The following is a 21,700-nucleotide window of genomic DNA, read 5'->3' on the forward strand; positions in this document are numbered from 1 at the left end:
TCTTACTCTTGATAAGAGTTATTGTATAAGAGATAATGTTTGACTTTGTAATTTATGTTTAAATGATGATTTGTCATGTATACGTAAAAATTGTGTTTTTCAAGACAATGGACCTCAGCTGTGGTTTTATAATTTTTTTAAAACACATTGAGCATCTGAATCTTCTTCTTCTAAGTTTTTTGGCGAATTGCAGTGTGCATATCGCCCCTACTGTGCTAGTTGTGCAACCAGATTCTGTCATTGCCCTGCCCCAATCCCACAGACCTCAAAGTCCAGGTGCCGGTTGACGCTGCATGTTCAGCTCCTCCCCCCTGCACACTGAACTCCTTAGTCCCTAGACTTGTAACAGAGCACTTATTTTATTTACTTAAATGAGTTATATTTTAGTTATATTATTATTAGTTGTATTTTATTATACCTTTTATCTTATTCTGTATTATATATATATATATATATATATATATATATATATATATATATATATATATATATATATATATATATATATATATATATATATATATATATATATTTATATATATAAATTGAGTCCTATATCCTATAGGGTCATAATTAAGCTCATACCCCTGTAAGTATAATATATATTTATCTTCCTTTCCTTTTCCTTAAGATATTCAATTAGTTCCTTTCTTTCTTCCCTATATTTTAAACATTAATATATTACATGCTCGATTGTTTCTTTTACATCACAAGATTCACATAATCCATTCTCATGTACACCAATTAAAAACAATGAGTCATTCAGTCCGGTATGCCCCAGTCTCAGTCTGAAAATTATTCCCTCTTTCTTCCTATTCCTTCCATGAATAACCATTTTAGTGTCTACATTCTTTTTGATTTTATATAGATCTCTTCCCTTCAAATCTGTATTCCATACTCCTTGCCAATGTATTGTCACATTTTTCTCAATAAAACTTTTAGTTTCTCCTTTACTTAATGGAACATTAATGTCTATTTATTTTCTTTTAGTCACAGTTTTATTCAATTCATCACTTATTTTATTTCCTACCACCCCTATATGTGCAGGAATCCAAAACCCAACAATAATTCCTTACCTTTGGATTCTACATATTATTGTAAATACTTCATTCATTAAATCTTATGTGGATGACTGATGACTGGCTAATGATATTAATACTGAAGCAGAGTCTGAGCAAATCACAACTCTGTCTGGTGTAACTTCCTCTACCCACATAAGTCCCACAATGATAGCAACCATTTCAACAGAATATATTGACAGTTCCGATGTTGTTCTTTTTTTATAAATACTTCCAAATCAGGAACACACACTCCTTTTCCTGTCACACCCTTATCTGGGTCTTTAGATCCATCAGTATACATTTGTGTACGCCCATAAAATTTTTCAACTATATGCTCATAAACATTTTGCTTAAGGTTACCTGATTCCTCCCATTTATTTCTTTTATCCAAGATCTTAAGATTGATTTCAACTTTAGGTATTATCCATAAGGGGACTTCACTCCATACTGGGCTTTTATTACCCACTATATCAAATACTTGGTGTTTTTTTTTTTTTGCTATATTATGTATATCCAAATCATCTTCCTCTATTATTTGTATACTCCCAACAATCTATTAACGTTTCTTTTACAATGTTATCTCCAGTATAGCTTTTAATAGATGACCATTACGCCAGTGCCAATTTATCTTTCCGCAGATATAGTGGTAATTAATTAGTTTCAACAATTAAAGCATTAACCGGTGTTGATTTTACAGATCCAATACACATTCAAAGTGCTCTATATTGAATTCTATCTAGTCTTTTTAAAATAGTTTTTGATGCTGCCGCACATATCATAGACCCATAATCAAGTACCGATCTTATTAAAGCCTGATACACTGTGAGCATTAATGATCTCTCTGCTCCCCATTCTTTGTCTGCTATTACCCTCATTGCATATAAAGTTTTCACACACTTCTTTTCCTCTTCCTCAATTTGCTGTTTCCATGTGTACCTGCTATCCAACCAAATCCCTAAATATTTAAATTCTTTAACCTTTTCTAATGATTTCCCATATATTGATCATTTAATGTCACTTGATATCTTCTTTTTCCTACTAAAGATCATGTAACATGACTTACTGATTGATATTTTGAATCTCCAAAAATTACTCCACCTTTCTACCTTATCTATAGCAGCTTGTATATTCTTAAGTACTTGCTTTAGGTTTCTTCCTCACTTCCATATAGCTCCATTGTCAGCGTAAAGAGCACTTCCTATTCCAGGTCCTAAATCTTTAAAAATATCATTATTCATTATGTTAAAATGCAATGGACTAATAGTACTGTCTTGAGGAATACCATTTTCTGCATTAAAAGATGAAGAATGAGTAGTTCCCACTTGAACCATAAATGTTCTATCTTTCAGAAATTGTTTTATCCAGTTATATAATTTTCCTTCTATGTTCATTTTATCAACTTTTGCTAACAATCCTTCATGCCAAACTGTATCATATGTTTTTCAATATCAAAGTACACGACTACTATAAACTCTTTCATGGTTATTGCCTTTTCTTTTTAATAAGTGACTTTACTTAATGAATCTATAGTTGTTCTCTCTCTTCTAAAACCACACTGATATTTGCTATATTTTTCCTTTTTTTCCAAATCCTAATTAATTCTATTCACTATCATTTTTCCATTAATTTGCCTAAATTTGATGTCAGTGCTATCGATCTGTAATTTTTGGTTTTTTAATTGAAATTACGATTGCTTGTTTCCATATTTTTGGGATTACTCCTTTTTTCCATATTCTGTTGTATAATTTAAAAATCAATAAAATAACTTTTTCTGATAGATGTTTAATCATTATATAGCTTACTATGTCTCCACCTGGGGCAGTATTTGCACATTTCCCCAGTGCTCCTTTTAATTCTAAAGCTGTAAAATCTACATCCATACAACTATTTCCATTTATTTTATTATGCATAATTTTTGGATCCATTTCCATAAACTCTCTTCTACTTTCTTCATACTCGTCCCCCAATTCTATACTATATAATCTTTGTAGAACATTTCCTAGCATATTAGCCTTTTCAATTTCTGATATGGCAGTTACGTCATTCTCAATCAACACTGGTATTTGTTTTCTCTTCCCCCCCCCCCCCCCCCTCCATATTTTGTAACATTCTCCATACTTGATCCATGGTGGTGTCTTTCCCCATCGTCGAGCAAAATTTTCTTCATCCCTCCCTCTTACTTATTTGTCTGCAATAAGATTTTGAACATGACATTTTATATATTTTAATAAGTACAGTTTAACATTTTTATGTTAATCTTTCTGTCTCGTTATTAAAAAGAATTATAATATCTTATAACATTTCTCTAATGTGGCTGTGAGAATGGTGTTACTTTCTTTTTTTATGAAACATTATGAAAACGTTTTCTAAGAGAACATTGTTTAGTCTGGTGCCATTTCAATAATCTTAAAATGTTTTTAAAATGTTGCAGATAAAATGTGCAAGCTTTGTTCAAATGTCTTATTGCTAGTACATTTTTCGAAGAACATTCCACATCTCACATCTCAATGATGTTCTTAAAACATTTCTCTAATGTGACTGTGAGAATGTTCTTACTTTGGTTTTATGAAACATTGTGAAAAAGTTTTCTAAGAGAACATCGTTTAATCTGGTCCCTTACCAACATTTTCAAAACATTGCTAGAATGTTCTTGTTCATTGTTTTGGGAAACAATTTTTTTTGATTATTCATTGGATATTACATTGAAATGTTTTCATTAAAACATTAACACAAACTGTGGGGAATGTAAGCCAAAGTTGAGAGAACGCTCCCTTCTAGCTGGGTTGTGGAGAAAAAAAAACTTAAGTATGTAAGTATGTTCAACGCTATATGTGTTTGTACATATGTGCTGACTGACCTGTGAAATGTTCAGAGTTGAAGTGAGGGCCCAGTGGGCTGCTAGAGGCAGAGTCCAGTGCAGGCTGACCCCCAAGCCCCTGCCATCTGGACTGGCCTGTGTGTCTGTTCTTTTCTGTAAAACACACATACATGGCTATTTAGCTCAAAAAAAAATCCAATTTCATGTGTTCAACAGGCACATAACAATGCTGCAAGCATTAAAGGGCACCTATGGTGAAAAATCTACTTTTAAAGCTGTTTGGACAGACATGTGTGTAGATGTAGTGTATAGACAGTCATATTGGGGTGATATAAACTCACCCAGTCCTTTTTTTTTTTTTCAAATTTAACAACATAAAAACGGTGGACCAATTGGAGCGGTTTTCAGATCGACTGCAAATTTACGTAGGAGTGCGGTCACCCTGCCCACCGAATTGATTGACAGCTGTGCGTATTAACATGTCCCGGTAGTCATGTGTATAATCATATCAACAAGACCAGACGTGCGCAAAGCAATTGGGAATAAAAGGTCAGTTCAGTTCGCTAGGATCATCAATCATCATCAAATGTGATCAAGAGTAAGTTTTACAAGTTTAAAATATTTAAAACAGTGCACGTGTGTAATGAATTACAGTGATTTAGCTGAGCTTTACTTCATCAGCACAGCCGGTGGTCAGAACAATTATAAAAGAAGAAAGTTAAATCAGGTTTATTTTGTACATTAACATAAAAGATATTCATACAGCAGTGAGGATTAACCTGTATCCTGTCACATATGCATGCAAACAGAGTGCTCTCTCTCTCTCTCTCTCTCTCTCTGTGTGTGTGGGTGTCTGCGCTATTGATGTGTGTCTGCACTATGTGTGTGTGTGCGTGTCCTCGCTGTGTGTGCGCGTGAACTTTGTAATGACTTTGTGTGTGACTCATGGTTGCAACTCACAAAAAATGCAGCAAATACTGATTGTTAAAGTTCTTACTGTAGTATTTCTCACAAACGCGATATGAGATCTGCATCCTGAGGCATGTTGCTGACAGGCACATGGGAACGGTGGGCGGGGAGGACTAGCCTTAAAGGCCCAGTACAAAAAAACAGCAACCAAGTTTTACCGGTTATAATACAGACACTTCAGACAGCTATAACAAATACTCTGATGGTTGTTTTGAGCTCAAACTTTACAGACACAACATTCTAGGGACACAAAAGACTTAAATCTGAAAAAGGGGTAACCTAGGTGCCCTTTAAAGGGTCATAATTCACTTTCCAAACCCTTTCTAGTTTACCCATATGCACAAAAAAAAAGTAGGTACAGATATTTGGTTTTTGTTAACTTAAAATACACATTCAAACATCTAAACTGATCCTAAAACTGCCCAAATTTTGTCAACCCACTTAAGCCATATTTTTACAAGCACAATCAAATTCTAAACCTGCTGAAATATGTTCATCATCTGAAGTCTTCCAAAGGTAAACAAATATAAATTTAAGTAAAATTACACCGTAAAACCCAACAGTCAAATTTATTAAATAAAATGAGTGTAGTTAACTCAAAATTTACTGGAAGATAATTCTACTCATTTGAAAAGAGTTTTGAACTTAGTGTTGAAGTTACAGTTTTTTACAGACGCTAGGACACATTTTTCAATTCTTAGGTCAATTCTTAGGTCATTGTTTCACACAATTTTGCTAACTGACTGTCAGCTCGGCAAAGCAGTTCATTTGATAATCAAAATTCACTACAACTACCAAAACATTTTATTCAGGTCTCAAATAAACTCATTCATCCAGAACACTAGCAAAGGTTGACAGCTGACAAACACACATTGTCAACCACAAAACAATGACCTAAAAAACACTAACAACATGTAGCATTACACAGTGTTTTCTTGTGTAAAACAAGGACACATCTTTGTTTATAACTGCAATATATATTATTTATTACTGCAATGTATGTCAATATTTTATGTTGTTTATTTATTTTAAGTATTTTATTTTAAGTATTTTTTAATTTTTTTTAATTTGCTTAAGTATTTTAAGTAATTCCAAAATACAAGAATTTGTATGCACACCATCAACTGATACAGATACAATAGTAATGCTAATTTGGCTCCCAGCAAGTAAAATTCACATGGCTCAAATTCGGTGAGTAGGTTGAAGTGGCAAATCCAGACACCCAACTGCACGCTCAGACCAGCACTTTCTAGCAAGTAGCAACATCGGACACGTTGAGTAAGGTTTTTGATTTTATTAAAGCATTCCTAAAAATTACCAGGTTTTATGGCATAAATCAATGTGGCATCTTATTATAACAACAAACAATTATTTCTGTGTTTGATTTTATCAAAATTAATGTCAAAAGATAGCAGTAATTTATGATATTTTCAGCTTACTCTTATTTTATGTATTATTGTACAATTCTGGGACACTTTTCTAGCAATGTTTTTTGAGTAAATAAAAAACTTTACAGTAAAAATGTTAAAGCAAAATGTATAATATTTAACACAATTATTATTTGTATATTTTAGTGCTGTGTAGGTCTACTGTATTACTGTATTATCTATCTGAAAGTGCTAGCACAGACAATAACAGTAACACAATAACAGTTTAATAATAAGTTCAACAAATAAGATATTTTGCAATCAAAATATCAGTTATTCTGCATAGAATTCACAATAAACTCTTAGGTTAAAGCAAAAATACTTTGCTTGTGACTTGTGTATTTTTTCTCAAACAGATATTACAATTCAAAAAGCCAACACTAATACAGTGCACCAAATGCTGCAGATATTTCCAGTTTTTTGCTCGAGAAATGAAAAGTCTCTCTAACAAGAATGCAAAGCATTTATTTTATTATTTCATTTATTTTCTATGTTGTAAATAATTATTAATCCACCTTATATTTTTTACCATTTTCCCCTGCATTGTTTACAGCTGGATGATTTGTAGGACCTCATAAAAAAGTACTCAAAAATAAATTTGTTGTGAGAAAATTATTCAGAGTACTATAATTTATTGTATGTGAAGAAATAAATAATATTCATTCCCTCAACTCAATACTAAACAGTGTGATAAATCCTTAATGATTAAAAAAAAAAAAATGACTGAACATACTAGTAACTGAACTGAAAGTAACTGAACAATATTTTCAAATACAAGTAATAAATATACGACAGAATTAATGCATTAAATTATAATCTAGTATATTTTATATAATAATGTATTCAATCAGGGCGCAATATTTAGTAGTAGAAAAATAGAGTAAGTTACAATTTATAAGCAGCTGAATTCATGTGAGGGGATCTTTCAAACAGCAGGTGGCACTATGAAGGTCTGGAAGTGCAGTACTGAGCATGCAGTTGGGTCTCTGGGCCTGCAGCTTCATACTGTTGAATTCGGCCCACACCAGACACTTAAATCCAGCCCACATACTGCATTGAATGATGGCAATTGGGCGGTCCACTTCTGTTTGCCACATATTTACAGCAATACATCACAACACAGGGGGCCAGTCTCAAAACTGGACTGCTATTGCTTGTGCTCTATTAAATAGAGTAGGACGGATGAATCTGAACAGACACCTTTTTGATGAATTTGAAGGATATTGATTTTAATAGACTCTTCTTTTTATACATTAGTATTAAATGCATGGCAAATATTTACAGTTAAAAGAGAACTGACTGAAGTGACACAAAAATGGGTACTTGAGGAACCATAAGTTTATAATCCCTCTTTATTTAGTGAGATTTTGAAATCTAAGGATATTTGCACAATATTGATTAAAGCGGGAATATGCAAAGTCTGCCTTTAAGAATAATGGATAGTTGTATTTCTGCAGAAAAACTTGCTGTGAAGATCAATGTACACTCTGTAATTTATTATCAAAAAAATTGTTATCTGAGGTTCAAAAGTTTTTCCTGCAGTACCATTGCAAACAGAAGTAATTGAGGCTGTATTTCCCAGAATGAGTGTGAATGTAAATTTAGAAGATTGGCAAAGATTGGCAGGAGGATGATGCAAGATTAATTTCTTTTAAAACACAGAAACTTGGTTTCTTTGACGAAATATCTAGGAAGTTATTCTATTGTATCTGTGTTAAATTTAAAATTTTGAGATCTTTGAGAGAAATTCCAGAAACCAAATGGGCAAATTTTGTTGAAATGGGTACCTCTCCAAAAGGATGTTGGAGGTTATTATATAAGGCACCAATTGAAAAAAGAAGCAGGTATTTACAATGGCAGATTTCTCATTGGATAACAACAAATCGTAAAAAAAAAATCATTTGAAAACTTTGCAAGGAGATGAATGTTTATTTTGTGGCCTTCCAGGAACAATGTTTCACCTATTTATTCAAGGCTTTTCAGATTGTTTGGTATGTTAAGAGACTTGTGTCAAAATATTTGGTTCATTTTTACAAATAGTCTTTTTATCTTTGGACCAAAATATAATGTTTTAAATAAGAAAAAATTGTTTTGACAAATTTCCTATTAGGTAAGGCAAAACTGTTAATATGGTTGACAAGAGAAAACAAAATGGTGTTTGACAGAAATACTGATCCTTTGAACTTAGAGCTTTGGTAAAAAGCAGGCTAATGGAGTATAAATATTATGAACTGGTGAATGATGTTGATTCTTTCTTTTTTGTATGGGGTGTTGAAAGTATTTTATGTCAACTTAATGAAGTAGGAGGTTGTGATGTATTGCTGTAAATTTGGTGGTATTGGTTTTTATTGTTATTGTATAATTTTTTTTTATCATTATTTTTTTCCCTTTTTTATATACATGTTTCTCGTAATATGCTGTAATTGTTTTTAACCAGATACAGTTTTTGAGATGTTGTAATTAAAGAGTTGTTAAAAGTCTCTCTCTCTCTCTCTCTCTCTCTCTCTCTCTCTCTCTCTCTCTATAGTGTATGTCTTTAGACTGTGGGAGAAACGGAGCACCTGTAGGAAAGCCATGCGAACACGGGGAGAACATGCAAATTCCTCACAGAAACACCAATAGACCCAGCTGGGGCTTGAACCAGCAACATTCTTGCTGTAAGGCAACAGCGTTAAATACTGAGCCACTGTGTTGCCCATTATTATTTTTAACATTATTATTATTATTATAATTATTATTATTATTTATATATTCACCCAATTAAAATCATTGGAGAAAGAATGCTGTATTGAGATTGGCCACTAGAGGACAGATGTGCACCAACAGTTGATCTGCACCTAGAGTCTTTTACTGTAACTGCAGCTCAGAACATGGCAAGACAAGACTTACAGTAGCTACAGGTTAAACTCGCTAAACAAACAGGTTGAAAGCTCAACTTGAACACAATAAACCGTGTGCTGTGTATGTGTGTGTGTGGGTGGTCATGTGTTGTGCAGATGATGGACTGAAAACACAGCTAGTGTTTGTATCTGAAGCCGCTGACATTAACCAGCTGACTAAAATGCATTCATAACCTAATATGAATAAAATAACATGACTATTTTATGCCGTTTGTAGTGTCACGATACATTTAACAGTAGCATTGTCTATGAGCATGTTGTAAACATTGTTTAAATGCCCCTTCTTGTCCTAGGGCAAATACAAAATACTTTTTTTTTTTTTATCTCAAATGGTGACTTCTACATATCTAATGGACTTATTTCGTTTTTATTATTGAACTTTAAATAAAAAAAAATAAATAAATAAATGTTTAGATTTTTGGGGGATGAAAAATAAAGTTAACTCCATTATACAGAATAGAGCTGAATTTATAACTCATTAAATAAATTTATTAAACACATTTATTTTTCATTAAAAAAATAATTTTAAAAAACAGAAAAATAATACAACATAGATATTACTTTTAAAGCTTTACTTTGAAAATATTTAGTTTTACATTATAATACAATATAATGTATAGTATTTATTGAAAGAAAATTGTCTCTGTTCCAGGTCAAAATGGGCAGAATGTGTTATGATGGTTCAATCCTCCATAAATTTGCTTCATTACCTTCCATAATAAGTGTATGTTTACAGATGTTGTACTTGTTTTCAGAACCTGAAAGTTGTCTTGAGAAAACTATTTTATGTACTGTCAGAAAAGTGACTAATTCATACATTTTACATACATTTGTGCAAAAAACATGCAAAGGAGGCATGTTCCTAAACCCTTACTACTAGCTCTCATTGGGGTATGAGAAAGTTACACTAAAATATACAAATGATATCATACAAATGCACATACATTAGCCACTAAATAAAAATAAAAAAATGTTATGAATTGCGGTGAGATTGTGTTCATCAGCATCATTTAAGATGCCATCAACCTTCATGTCAGAGTTTGATCAAGCATCTCTTCCTTTGAGCTTATCTTGGAGCACTGTGCATCAGAAGTGAGCAGTTTTGAGTGTTTCAGAAGAAGTGGGTCTAAAATCTTACATATGCCGCACATATAAACACACACTCAAACTGATACACAAACCAGAGTCATCCAGGTCTGTGGTGCTTGAAACACTCAATGGTGCTCATAAATTAAGCAAAACTCCCTATAGCAAGAGCTGAATTTTATAACTTCAGTTTTAAACTACATCCTGGTACCTGGACCTGATGATGACAGCAGGCTTTTCTGAGAGATTCCAGCAATTTGAAGTTGCTTTCACTTGTTCATTTGAGTGAAAAAAAAACACTAAACAGTGTGGTCTAGCATCCTGTAGAGGAAAAAAATAAGAGGGAGGAGAGAAATAGGTCTGCTAGTGTAAATGTGAATATTTACATTTTATTTTCAGAGCAAATGAACAAATAATTCAGAGCAGTTGTGAAAGTGTTGCTTTTTTATAATTATTAACCATAATATTGTTACATATTGTTGTATTGTGCATATTGCTTTTCTTAGCTTAGCTACTGAGCCACTACACTTATAAATCTAAATTGTGTATTTCACGATGTAGAAAAACTATTTTGGATTAATTATCTAAAACCAAATTTCCAAACAAAACTTTGTAAAACTGCATGATTTTTTGTATGTGCTCAAAATTTCTATTACATAAATGATAACATAAATAAATTAAATACAAATCCAAGTGCACTTTTATTGTCAACAACGATTTACAATCAAATTCTTTTAGCTTGTTTTTGCCTGAAAACTGTTTTATTGTGCATGCTGTTTTTCATGAGATACATTGAATATTAGCATTAAAAATATCATACTGTGTATTCACTTACAACCATTGTTTCAATCATTTGAATAATGTAATATTTTTCAAAAGCATTTTTACTAAGTCACTACACAATGCTTTTTGTATCATATTGCATCATTTATAATATATATATTTCTTTTTTTCCCCTATTTTTTACCTACTTTTTCACCAAAAAAAAAAATTAATTGTTCATGCTTTTTATGAGCTCATATTTTTTAACACAGTATGAGCTCATGCTATTTTTGAATTTTTGTATTTTTAAAGAATAATGCATTACTTCACCACCATTTACATCAATTAGCTTATCTAAAACATGTTTTTGCCCCACGAAAACATCATTTGAATTATGATTCATGCATCTACATTATAGTGAAATCAAAAGCTTATAAAAAGCAAACAAACAAGAACAAACTGAATAGAAATTGTGACCAGTTGTGACCTAAAGCTAAAATAATCACTTATAAGGAATTCTTGAAATGTTTTTCGGCCACTGAACTGTAATAAAAGCTTGTTTTCATGTCAGCTTTAATTCATGTTAACCTTCCTGTCGTGTTCGGGTCAAATCTGACCGATTTACTACTTAAATCACTCATAAATATTGTGTTTTACATCTAATTGCCTCAAGGCCTTATGATATCCTCCACACTGTGCACTTGAACATATAAAAGTGATGATCACCTCATTCGTTGAATTTTGAGTGTTTCATTCAAGCTTGTTACACCTGTGGTGTTCCTGGTCAGAAGTGACCGCCATAGGAAACGAATGGGTATCCAGGCTATATTCATTCTTCAGACAGAAAACATCCCCACACACTACCCCAACTCACTCACTCACTCACTCACTCACTCACTCACTCACTTCAAACTGAACATATATGGTACACACCTCTTTTACGCGCTTATGTGCTGATCCTCTAGCCCAGGGATCATCAACTATATTTTTCAGAGGTTTTCCAGAGTTTTATCAGACAGTTTCCTTGGGGGCCGGACCCCCAAGAAGAAAATCAAATAAAAATCTAATTTTTTGCTTAACGTTATGTTTAATGTTTATACTTTTTTCATTTCATTACAAAACTGAAGGCATTTGATTCAGGCTCCCATCACATATACCACAGTCAACCACTAGGAGTGATAGATATTTTGCCTCAACTCAATTAGGCTAAATCAAGTTTATTTATAGCGCACTTGAAAAACAAACACGGAGGAAGTGACAGGAAAAGGTCTCTTAACAGAGGTAAAATGGCACTCTCAAAGACCATGAAACGCAAAGTTGATGTCGAAAACAGGTCCTTCAATGATGACTGGACTAATAAGTACGCATTTATTATGCCAACCTTCCGAAATGCGTCACCAGTATGCCTAGTTTGCAGCGAAACTATTGCGGTTGCAAAAGAGTACAATCTGCGCCGTCACCAAAACACTAAACATTCTAATTTCAAGGTTTCATATCCTGAGCTGTCAGAGGCTCGTCAGAGAAAAAAATCGCCACATTGAAATGTGTCTACTCCCGTGCAAGTGGCATTATTACTCGAACTTTAACTGATCAAGAGAGAGTGACGTGTGCATCCCTTAAGGCTGCTTGGGTGCTTTGCAGACATAACCAGCCTTTCACGGAAAGTGAGGTTTTAAAGGAGTGCATGATCGCCGTTCTAGAGGAACTTGCCCCGGACAAATCAATGGACAGAATTATTGCATCTGTCAAACAAGTACCTCTATCTGCCTCAACTAATGCACGTTGTGTGCACGTTTTAGCAGAGCAAGTGCAGAAAGCTGTCATTGACGGGGTTAAGGAAGCCAAATACTTTTCGCTAGCTATTGATGAGTCCACTGACAACACGGATATCTCACAGTTGTGCGTTTTTGTCAGATACTTTGATAGCAAAGATTTCCAAGAAGAGCTGCTGGCATTGCTTCCGCAGGAGGACAACACCACTGCTGACATCATCTTTGGAAAACTGGAAGATTTTTTGAAAAGCCATGGATTGCCCCTGGATAAAATCATCCTGACAGTGACAGATGGTGCACCTGCTATGATTGGAAAAAACAGGGGTCTGGTGAGCAGATTAAAGACTGTCGCTCCTAAAACTAACGCAATCCACTGTATCATCCATCAGAGCGTGCTGTGTGCAAAGCTAAGTGGGGAGCTCAAAGAGGTGATGGAGAAAACGATGAAAATTATCAACCACATCAGAGGAACACGCAGCACCGCCTGTTTCGCAAATTTGGGCTTGAATCTCCGGCTTCTCATGATGACCTGTTACTCCACAATGACATGCGCTGGCTTAGTAGGGGCAAAGCACTGGAGCGCTTTGTTGAACTCCGTGCGCAAGTAGAGGATTTCTTAAAACAAAGTAAATCCAAATCGGCAGCTGACCATCTTCGCGTCATGCAAGACAAATTATACATGTGCAACGTTGCGTTTTTAACAGACATCTTCTTCCATTTGAATACACTTAATCTCAAGCTGCAAGGCAGAGGAAAATCAGTGGTGGATTTGGTGGAAAAACTTGATGCCTTTGGGAACAAACTCGATCTGTTTCACGCAGATTTGTTCTCTGAGAGGCTGCTGCACTTTAACACACTGAAGACGGTGGGAGAAGGCAACGTAACAGACAAGATGAAGACATTCATCACACAATTAAAAGACAACTTTTCTGCTAGATTCGATGACTTTTTCATTTCCAGGGATGTCATTGAATTTGTGCGTGACCCATTCACCATCAACCCAAGCGGAGAATTCTCCACAAACGCGATGAAAATGCTGCCATTAGACGAGGCGGCCATTCAGAGCCAGCTGGCTGAAATTCAGGTCGCAGGTGACATGAAGGCAGCTCTCCGTAGTGCTGAAAGCCTGAGCGCATTTTGGGTATCTTGTCCCGAGACATATGACACATTAAAAACGCTGGCTATGTATGTGCTCACCATGTTCGGTTCAACCTACACCTGTGAGGCTGCATTCTCCAAGATGAACTCGATAAAAACACACGAGAGGAACTGACTGTCAACCCAGACTTTGGAGGACTGTTTGCGCATAAGTCTGACAGCGGTCAAACCTGATGTGAAAAAGTTGGTGTTAGAGGGGAAATGTAACTTTAGCCATTGATTAAGCACTGTGAGTAGCCTGTGAAATTTAAACTTAACGTTATATTTGATGTGCGAATATTATTTGTGACCAGTTCTGTTCTGGTACCAGGATATTACCATGCTATTTTAAGTTGTGCCAGATTGTTTTTCCTCCTTTTTTTGTCCCGAGGAGTCTGCTAGTTTCAAGCATGTTGTTGAGACTTCGAAATAAAAAGAACAAATGTTAAGTAAGGGCATGAGGAAAAGTTAGGCCTATGCACGTTCGTTTTTTTTTTTTTTTAATAGGCCTACCTGTTTGAAACAATAAATGCTTAACGCCGCATAATCTGAGTCTGTCCTCATTTCGGAGTGTAGCTTAAATATAGTGATAAATGGTGGTTATTCTGACAAAAGACTCAGTTGTTGTTATTTTTAGTTTCTTTAAGTGTGGATCACTATTTTCTTTTCTATTTTCTGTCTGTTATGTTAATCCATCTATGTGTTGCTGCATCCCAATCCGCATACTATGCGTCCTAAATAGTATTTGAAAATAGAATTAGTATGTCCCAATCCATAGTATGTTGAAAAGAGTATGCCAGAGGTTCCTGGATGGTTTGCTATTTCCGGTAAAAAATTTAGGTGTAGAACCGTCCATACCCTAACCGCTGATATTGCCCACAATACATTGCACGTTGCGTGTGAAAAATGTAAATAAACTACAAACATGATGGATCCGCGAGACCAACCGTCAAGTAGAGGCTTCGGTAAAGATGTTTGAATGACTGTTAGTCTATATCTAGATAATTTCTATATAAAGATGTGTTTGGACGTCAAAACATCTGAATGCATAATTACCCAAAGACCTGAGAAGATTTCTTTGCATGAAAGACTCATGAATGGAAGATTAACCTGCTGCTGCTTCTCCAGTAAGGTAGGAAATTAAATACAACAGAAATGTGAATGGTGTGTGGATGACTGACAGGGGGCATAACTAAGCAACACAACAATCAGTTAAAGAAGAAGTAGAATATCCCAATGCTTGCATACTCTTCTGTTGCACACTCGAAAGTATATACTTTTCCTTCACAAAAAAGTACATACTTTTAGAGTGTAGTATAAGTATGCAAATTGGGATGCAGCATGTGTCTTTCTTCCATTTCTTTCTTTCTTTCTTTCTTTCTTTCTTTCTTTCTTTCTTTTCTTATTTTATATATATTTTTTTTGTTTATTTATCGATATATTTAATTCTCTCTCTTTGGAAAGAAGCTCAGATAAGGAATCTTGTTCCCTTTCTTTCTTTCTGCCAATCTCCGTTCAGCCAATCTCTGAGTCTAGCAGGAGTACTTTTAGCTTAGGTTAGCAACAATTATTTCATTAATTAGACCGTTATTATCTCGTTAAAAAATGACCAAAGTATAACTAGTGCTAGGTCTGTGTCGATGCTCACCGTATATACCCTCAGTCACTATTCCCTATATTTGTACATTTGAAGGACTGAAAGTTTGATCACTCAGAACAGAGGAAAGGATAGCATTTTGTTTGTGCTTTGCTGGTTGATAAATCATTCGGATGGATTAAAATGTCATTTTCTTTGGTCAGACCCTGTGATTTTAGCGAGCTGTCTATTAGTAATGAAACAACGTATTTTGATTTCTGTCATCTATTGTTCATTTTGTAATATTTTCAGCGCCTAATTGTATAATTATTGCTGTTATTTTATGTCTAATTCTGTAAATTCATGTTAAACACTACTTTGAGACATTGTTCACAGCTAAAGAATGTTGAATAAAAATTTGGTGGAGAAAAATGATTTTTGTACCAATTTAAGAGCAGTTAAAACAGAATGGTGAATTTTGACCGGGAACACTAAAGTAAGGGTAAGGATGTGAACACAACAGGAGGGTTAATGATATGGGATGGCCACAAATGAGCCTCATAAAACATGGCTCTTATATCTATATGAATGTGTAAGAGTCTAAGGGCGTACTCACACTATGTACATTTGACTTAGACCAGGCCAAAGAACGCTTGTCCCCCCTCCCATCTCCCCCAACGGCCTGCACTCACATTACATTCAGGCATGGGCATGCTTATGTCATCGATAATGCACTGTTCAGTAGAGAAGCGCTCTTGCTCAGGACAGTGGAGATTTCTTCAGTTATATTGTTTTAGTAGTTTGGGATGCGGTGACAAATAGTAAAATATTTTGCAGAACAGATCTGCCACTTTTGACACTCCTAAACAGTCATAAAGTCCTCATGCTGCAGGAATTAGGAGGTTTGCTGAAGGCGCAACTGTGGTGCAGTGAGGAGTTTGCGTCTTTGATAAACTAGGACATTTTGTGTTTATTGAACGGTAAGAATGATTAATGAATCCATGTGAAACAGCCCCTTAATAAAAGTCACATCTCACTTTCAGTTTCGGGCTTAGGCGTGTTTTGCACTCACACACAAGTGTACCGCGCCAAAGCCCAAGTGAACCGCGTTCAGGCACACCTCTTCCAACCGGGCCAGGGCCGGCCAAGTGAACCTTGCCTGAGCCCGAATCAGCGCACTCACACTTCTCAAACGATCCGGGAAACGGGTCTGGCCACGGTTCAGATAGCATAGTGTAAGTAAGCCCTAAATGATCATATGCATGGTCTTTTTCACCAAAGAAGGCTCACACAAATTCCAAAGGCAGATACTGATTAGATCAGGGCCTGGTGTGTGGACTTTGGGGGTTTTACGATGTGGTCACATGTTGATTGGTTAGTTTGTATGTCTCAGTATTTGGGCTTTGGTCACATGGTCAAGAAAGATACAAGATAGCTGGTAAACTTTACTCTGCCTCTTTTTCTTGGTCTGTTCTTTTCCTGGTCTGCTTCTCTGCTGCTCTGGAGGCTATCTTCTCTGGCTCTACTGCTCTCTACTTACTCTCTTACTCTCTCCCTCCCCCTGTCTCTCTTTTTACCTCTGGTAACTTTATTTTTACATTTAAGCTGGGTGCAATTATTATCATATGTTTTATCATTTCATATTTGATCATTTTATACAGTTATTTGTAATTAATCTGATTGATTCGAATCAGTCATCTGCACATCAATAACTGTCTGGTTTAGCTCAGCTACTAAATACGATCTCCAAAGACTACGTCGAATAGTTCGGACTGCTGAGCGAATCACTGGTACAACCCTTCCTACTCCCCAAGAACTGTACTTCTCCAGAGCGAGTAAAAGGGCTGCCAAAATCACTCTGGACCCCTCACACCCAGCACACTGCCTCTTTGAACTTTTACCTTCTGGTCTACGCTACAGAGCACTGCGCACCAGAACAGCCCGACACAGAAACAGTTTCTTCCTTCAGGCAATCCATCTCATGAACACTTGATGATAATAATTGTGGAACCAACATCACTACTTGCCATACACTTTTATACACATATGCACTTATTTAACAACACACTTTACATCCCAATTTGCACATAACAGCTGCACGTATAACATTGTATATAGTAATATACCTGTACATACACTTGTCAATTTGTATATTTGCATTCACTACTTACTTCTATTTTTTTTAAATATATTTATTATCTGTTTTTTTGTCCTGTCTCTGTAATCCTGTTGCATTGTAGAAGCTCTGTCACGAAAACAAATTCCTCGTATGTGTGAACATACCTGGCAATAAAGCTCTTTCTGATTCTGATTCAGTTGTAACCATAGAGAATTATTGTCATTAAATAATTTCATTTTCAAGTATTTGTGATTTACTTTTGATTTAACATCAACACTGTATTGCTCCATATTGCAATACAATCCAGTCACATAATAGCAACACTCTCCCACATTTTAAGCTAAAAATACTGCCCTTATTTCCAATTTTGGTATAAGATTGCAGAAGAATGTTTTGACTAGAATGTAGTTTTTTACCATCAATACTGAACTTTTTAGTCATTCGGCAGAACTACAGTTTGAACCGCTTCTTACAAGTGAATAACTTTATGCTGAAGCAGACACTGTTCAATTCATTCTCTTTTATTCTAATTAACATTTAGAGTATCTGAAAATCAAAATCCTCCAACTATGCACCAGTTTGTTTTAGCAAAAAAAATTGAAATGCCCATAGTATGATAATGTACAGTATACTATCCTAAAAAAGTTTCTTGACAAGCTACTCATAAGTTACTCATTAGTTAAAGTATACCACTTTCAACAAACTACTTTTCTAAAAAGTAGGTAGATAAACTAAAAGCTAGCTAGTCACATTGAAACTACAAATAAATTAATGAGTGTTAATGGGGAATGTTTTAATTTGATTAAATTCATTCATTCATTCATTTTCTTTTCGGCTTAGTCCTTTTATTAATCGGAGGTCGCCACAACGGAATGAACCACCAAATGATCTAGCACATGTTTCATGCAGCAGATGCCCTTCCAGCCGTAACCTAACACTGGGAAACACCCACACACTCACATACATTACAGCCAATTTAGCTTATTCAATTCACCTAGCGCATGTCTTTGGACTGTGGGGGAAACCGGAGGACCCGGAGGAAACCCACGCAAACACGGGAAAAATATGCAAACTCCACACAGAAATGTGGACAATCCATTTGAGTACATGAAGAAATTTGAACACAGTAAAACCCAAAGAATTAAGAGAATTCAAACCAACTGAGTACTGTAAAACCCAATAAGTTACGCCAACTTAAACCGTTTGAGGAAACCGATTGCTACAAACCATTTGAATTAAAAAGCGAATCGATATCAGTAATGTGAACTTACTCAATTTAAGTTGAAGTAATGAGTTAATTAAGTGATTAAGTGTAGATTGAGCATTAATGATGAACACCTGCTGCTAGCAAGCAGAACTACTGAAAAGAAACACAAAACTACAGCTGACTTCAGTCACAGCATAAAAAGGAATAAAACACATTCAATCTCTCAACATTCAACAAAGGATCATTAAACAACTCCACAAACAGTATCAACAGCTTCACTTATTTTAATGCTAAATCAACACTTACTTAATCACTTAATTAATTCATTAACTTCAATGAGTTCAAAACTCTTTTCAAATGAGTAGAATTATTCATTCATTCATTTTCTTTTTGGCATAGTCCCTTTATTAATCTGGGGTCGCCACAGCGGAATGAACCACCAACTTGTCCTTAAGTTTTATACTTATGTTTTACACAGTGGATGCCCTTTCAGCTGCAACCCATCACTGGGAAACACCCATACACAATACATATTTTGAGAAACTAAAATGGACTGCGCAATTGACCAGCTGAAAGCAGATTTAAAGTCCAGCGCAGAGCACGTTAGTTGTGCACCTAAAACACATAAAAATTGCCTTAGACACACAGGATGTACAGCAAAACGCAAATATCTTTACAAATGAAAAATAATTAAAGGGCACCTATGGTGAAAAATCTACTTTTCAAGCTGTTTGGACAGACATATGTGCATGTATGGTGTATAGACCGTCATATTGGTGTGATATAAACACACCCAGTCCTTTTTTTTCAAATTTAGCAACATAAAATCGGTGGACCAATTGGAGCGGTTTTCAGATTGACCGCAACTTTACGTAGGAGTGCGGTCCCCCCGCCCACCGAATTGATTGACAGCTGTGAGCATTAACATGTCCAGGTAGTCATGTGTATAATCATGTAAACAAGACCAGACGTTCGCAAAGCAGCCGGGAATAAAAGGTCAGTTCAGTTCGTTAGGATCATCAATCATCATCAAATGTGATCAAGAGTGAGTTTCACATGTTTAAAATGTTTTAAAACAGTGCTTGTGTGTAATGAATTATAGCGATTTAGCTTAGCTTTACTTCATCAGCACAGCCGCGTGTCAGAACAATTATAAAGGAAGACGCTTCAGTCCCGGTTTGCAGACATTAAATCAGGTTTAATTTGTACATTAACATAACAGAAATTCTCACAGCAGTGGAGATTAACCTGTATCCTGTCACATTTGCGTGCAAAAAGAGTGCAAAGCTAAACGGGCGCTCTGTCTGTCTCTGTGTGTGTGTGTGTGTGCGCGCATAAACTTTGTGTGACCCTGCCATGCAACTGCACAATAAATACTAATTGTTAAAGTTCTTACTGTAGTATTTCTCACAAACGCTACGTGAGATCTGCTTCCTTTAAGTCTGTCTGTTGTCTGACGCTGCCGAGAGAGGAGATTAAGGCACACAGAAAGGCACGTAGAAATGGTGGGCGGGGAGGACTAGCCTTAAAGAAGCAGTACACCAAAACCGCCACCCAGTGAAAAAATGTATAAATAGGAATGTAATAAAAGTTTTAATAAAAAATCTGATGGGTGTTTTTAGCTGAAACTTTACACACACTTTCTGGAGACACAAAAGACATATTAAATCTGAAAAAAGAGCTAACCTAGGTGCCCTTTAAAGGATTAAAATGTTACAAAAATTATTATTTTCTACGCAAATTTAAAAACCACTGCCTGCATGCCTTCTTTCATCTCGGGTGGCTTTTTTCAGTTTATTCATGGCAATTTGCATTTGTATAATGTTTTTATTATTAGCAGAATTATTCTTTATTTGCATATTTATATTTGTTTTAATAACAATATGTTTAGATTTGTACTCCTGTCGGATTTTAGAGATGTCTGCATCACCATATGGGGCGTTTGGATATAACTCTTTTATGTTATGGATATAACTCTTTTATGTTATATGAATATGGATATAAATTTTAGACCACACTTCATTATTATTGTTCATTTATTCATTTGCTGAAAATTAGAACTGATCTAAATGTATGTAAAACTATCTGATCTTTGCACTTAACATTCATTAATTCATTTTCTTTTCAGCTTAGTCCCTTTATTAATCAGGGGTTGCCACAGTGGAATGAACGGCCAACTTATCCTGCAAATGTTTTATGCAGCGGAGGCCCTTCCAGCTGCAACCCAACACTGGGAAACATCTATACACACTCATTCACACACATGCACTATGGACAATTTAGCTTACACAATTCACCTATAGCACATGTCTTTGGACTTGTGGGAAAAAAACAGAGGACCCAGAGGAAACCCACGCGAACCACATGCAAACGCTACACAGAAATGTCAACTGACCCAGCCGAGGCTCGAATCAGCGACCTCCTTGCTGTGAAGCAACAGCACTACCTACTGTGCCACCACATCGCCTTGCACTTAACAAACTAATTTAAATATATAAGCTGGTTGATGTCTTCAGTGGAGTGTGTACAACACCGTTTCCTTGTCCATGAAAGTAAAGAAGTAAAGAGAAAGTAGAGGCCAAGAGGAGAAGGCTCATTCTTTATTCTCGCTGCAGATGGTCTGTTTGCTCACTAGTGAAGCATTCAGTTTTTCCATTCAGTTTTTCCACTTACAAAGTCGCCATGTAAATAGCAAAACTTAGACTCTGCATCTAAATAGAGTTAAAATAGAACCCAATATATTTTGCTTGTCTAGAAAGTGCTTCTTGATTTATTTTTGTTGTTTGTCTTATTTTCTTGACATCTACGTCAGCAACCCATCCAAAACTACTATTATTTGTGCAATATACTCATTCTCCAAACATGT

The 21,700-nt window shown here is 35.3% G+C and overlaps 1 protein-coding gene across 2 annotated transcripts in view; it reads right to left on the minus strand.

Annotated features, from left to right (window-relative positions):
• The window catches only part of ngfa (nerve growth factor a (beta polypeptide)), a 121,325-nt gene that overhangs the window by 2,366 nt on the left and 97,259 nt on the right, over nucleotides 1-21,700 (minus strand). The window contains exon 2 of one of the 2 annotated variants that reach the window (XM_056448942.1): nucleotides 3,919-4,032. The gene's annotated coding sequence lies outside the window, so the exon portion shown is untranslated. Of the gene's footprint in view, nucleotides 1-3,918; nucleotides 4,051-21,700 lie in introns of those variants that run through there. The other variant, XM_056448941.1, reaches the window with a different exon arrangement.

Source organism: Danio aesculapii, chromosome 23 (assembly GCF_903798145.1).
Source record: "Danio aesculapii chromosome 23, fDanAes4.1, whole genome shotgun sequence".
Taxonomy (NCBI): domain Eukaryota; kingdom Metazoa; phylum Chordata; class Actinopteri; order Cypriniformes; family Danionidae; genus Danio; species Danio aesculapii.